Here is a 4,021-nt window from a genome sequence, read left to right as displayed (position 1 = left end):
TTTGGTTCTCATTTGAACCATTTCCAATATATATATATATATATATATATATATATATATATATATATATATATATATATATATATATATATATATATATATTATCAGGGTTAAAATTGTAATATTCAAGAGATCTTTACGTCAGTGGCACATGCAGACTATGACATGTGGGGTGTAGGGTTAAAATTGTAATATTCAAGAGATCATTACGTCAATGGCACATGCATACTATGACAAGTGGGGTGTATGGCTCCACTTGGAGGTGTGACATGCTATATATTTTAAAAAATAACCCTAATAAATCAATATTTTGCTATAAGGTCCATATATGGCACCCACTTCGCTAAACAAATCCAAAAACACATCCTAAAAATATCAGAATTTTATTTATCTATTATTTATTTTAATTATTTATATATATTGGACACCTGTTAAGTTTGGTTCTGATGAAGTTGTGGGGTCAGCACCCCATTTTTATCAAAAACTCTTCTCTGTATGGACCATACATGCAACATGTATCCTCAAAAAGAGAAAAATAAGAATCCAAAGGGAATGAAGCATTTTCTTGTTGTAATTTTTATAGCAAACACGTTTTATTTAAGCTTTTGCACAACAACATTCCCAAATAACAAAAACAATTCAAACTAGTTGATTTATTATTGTAGGTAGATGCACTGAAGTTGGATAAATTATCAAGTTAATACGGTTTATGAGCAACAGCTAGAATCGCTGACTCGCAACCACCAGTAAAGAAGACTTCTCGTGGACTGTAAGGCCATATGTCTCACTCATGTCGATATCCTAAAGCAAGCTCGGTGATTGTTGTAGCAAATTGAATACTCGGGCACCCTCTTCGACCAGCACCAAATGGAAGCCAATCATAATGAAGGCTTTTATATTCGGTTGAATTGTCCAAGAATCTCTCTAGCCTATATTTATTTGAATCTTCCCACACTGTAGGATCTCTCCCAATGGCCCAAACATTGACTAGCACCTGTGTACCTACTGGAATATCGTATCCCATTAGTTTGACATCTTCAGTTGTTTCTCGAGGAATTAATGGGACTGGAGTATGCAATTGCATGGACTCTTTCACGACAGCTTTTAGGTATTGCATCTTCTCCAAATCCTCCTCTAGAATCGTGGATCTCCTTTCTAATATTATCGTTGCTTCTTGCTGTAACTTCTTCATTGCTGGTGGGTGCTTTATAAGCTCACTAAGTTTCCACTCTAAAGTTGTGAAAGTGGTATCCGTTCCAGCAGAAAACATGTCCTCCAATAAACTTAAACATTAGTTGTTTTATGTTATTGTACTTACTACTTAGCATGGATATGAGAAGTGAGAGGAACGAAGAGAAATTTCAAAATATATATATATATATATATATATATATATATATATATATATATATATATATATATATATATATATATATATATATATATATATATATATATATATATATATATATACACACACACGATATGCATTATATGCCACTCCAAAATTAAAAAATAAGCTTTGATTGCATGTCTTCTCTAAGTTTGGAAATCGATGCTTCAAATATATATGAAAAAAACCAATTGAGAGCCAAATCATAAATATTCAATTAATGATGAGTATGCATGAAATTAAATAAAAATAATAACAACCAAGTAAAACAAAAGAAACGAAGCCATGAATGTGAAAGGAGCAAATGGAAAGGGCTTGGAGTTTCACTGACTAGCAAGATGAGCAAGATGCTAGATAAAAGCCAAAGGCTTGTTTTTCTATTGTTTTTAACATTTTGATGCGAAAAAGTCATCAAGTATTGGAGTTCTGATCATGTTAGTTGAATAAATTTATGCCTTTTGAAGGTCAAAATATATCGTTTCAAAGGTAGTTAAAACTCAGTTGGTTAGATTGTGCTGTAACCAGCTTTCTTTTATGTAATATTTTCCTCTCTAGCTTCTGTCTTCTTAATAAAATCGGTTGTTCCAGTAAAAACTAAGAAGTTCAGGTAGATATGCGTATATATATATATATATATATATATATATATATATATATATATATATATATATATATATATATATATATATATATATATATATATATAACAAATTTTAAATGATCAGATCCAGTTGTATCAGGTTTTATATCTATAAAGCATAAAAACGTATTAAAATAATCTTTATGATGGTGTTTCCTATTAATTATCATCGTTAGCAATATACTCAGTACAATTGCCACCATAATTAAATCATTAGTAAGCTTAATTATAGCTCATTAATCTGGAGATGTATAGGGAGAAATCATACCAATATGACCCCTTTAAGTGTATCGTCACCAAGGGTAAAGCCAATTGTTTCATTTCCTTGGACATCCAGTAAGATGTCAACAAGGTCTCGGTCATCATCGCTCTTAGCATCTTCCCCAGTACTTTTGGTACTTCTATGTTCTTTAAGAACAAAGTCAAAAAAATCATCAAATTCTGTAGCAATTTTCTTTGCATTTCCCTCTAACATTTTGAGTCCATCCACCCATGACAACCATGGAATGTAATCCCCAACACAAAAAACACCTAGCATATTCATGAACCTTAGCAATAACTTTGTGAACTTTGACCCATGATCATAGGTTCTTCCTAGAGCAGTCCTACATGTTATTTTATTTGCAAGTGAAACTATCAATTCACCCAAATCAACTGTTGAACCACAGCTTTCTGCAAGCATGCTAATTGTAACACCTATCTCTTCTTGTCTCACTTTTCTGAAAGACTTGACTTGCTTGTTACTTAAAAGATGGCATACAACTATGCGCTTCAACTGCCGCCAGTATTCCCCGTAAGGAGAAAAGGCTATCTCCTTACAACCATATAATAAAATATTAGGCATCATTAGTCGGGGTCGACCAGAGACAGATAAATCATGGAATTTCATAATCTCCATGGCTGCTTTAGCTGACGATGCTACAAGAACAGGTACGTTTCCGAGGTGAATGAGCATGAGTGGACCATGTTTCTGCGACAAGGATTGGAGAGAGTGATGGGGGCTTGAGCCCAGCTGGTGGAAGTTTCCGATGATTGGAAGCTTTTGTGGAGACGGTGGTCAGCTTTTGTTGGACTTGAAATGAAATGAAAGCCATCCAAAATGAATAAAGATCATCAAAATGATGAACGGGAAAAAAGAAAGGAGAAAAGTTTGGAACTCTGGATAAGTTGTCATGATGTACCGATTTAGCATTCGAAAGGGTTTCTTACCGTTCTGCACAGCAATGGTCGATATATATATATAGTAAAAGTACGACTATTTCCGTTGGTCTAAATTCATATATTTAATAACTTTAAAATGTTTAATAATTATTTTAAATCTTTTATCTTAGAGTAAGTTACACAAATTGTCCCTATGGATTTGGGTAATTTGCACGTTTGGTCCCTAACTTATTTTGTTAACTCGAAAGGTCCCTGCTGTTTGTTTTTGTTGCGTGCTTGGTCCCTGTCTTACTTAAAAAGACTATTTTACCCTTAATTTTTTAATTTATTTAAATAAGGTAGGTAGGTAAGGTAAGGTAAGACAGGGACCAAGCGCAAAACAGAAACAAAAAGTAGGGACCTTCCGAGTTAAAAAAATAAGTTAGGGACCAAACATGTAAATTACCCAAAACCCTAGGGACCATTCGTGTAATTTATGCTTATCTTTATCTGTTACTACTAGTCATTATTAAAGAGCTTATACGATAACGCTATCACAAGTATCAAGTGTTATTTTCGTTTTTGAGATTTAAGATGTAAGTCATAAACACATGTGGGACATATATATATATATATATATATATATATATATATATATATATATATATATATATATATATATATATAGAGAGAGAGAGAGAGAGAGAGAGAGAGAGAGAGAGAGTTAGGTTCATATATAAACTCTAATTATTGTGTGAATGTGTGACCGATTCCTGACCAATCAACATTCAAGGGTAATTTCGGAATTTTACATAAATTTATTTTAATAACCCAAAATAAAATCCAAA

At 32.5% G+C, this 4,021-nt stretch overlaps 1 pseudogene; it reads right to left on the bottom strand.

Moving 5' to 3' along the window:
* Positions 1-549: 549 nt before the first annotated feature.
* Positions 550-3,260, bottom strand: LOC111901849 (cytochrome P450 Tp4149-like; annotated as a pseudogene).
* Positions 3,261-4,021: the final 761 nt, after the last annotated feature.

Source organism: Lactuca sativa, chromosome 4 (genome assembly GCF_002870075.4).
Source record: "Lactuca sativa cultivar Salinas chromosome 4, Lsat_Salinas_v11, whole genome shotgun sequence".
Taxonomy (NCBI): Eukaryota; Viridiplantae; Streptophyta; class Magnoliopsida; order Asterales; family Asteraceae; genus Lactuca; species Lactuca sativa.
This window is presented reverse-complemented; position numbering and strand designations above follow the sequence as displayed.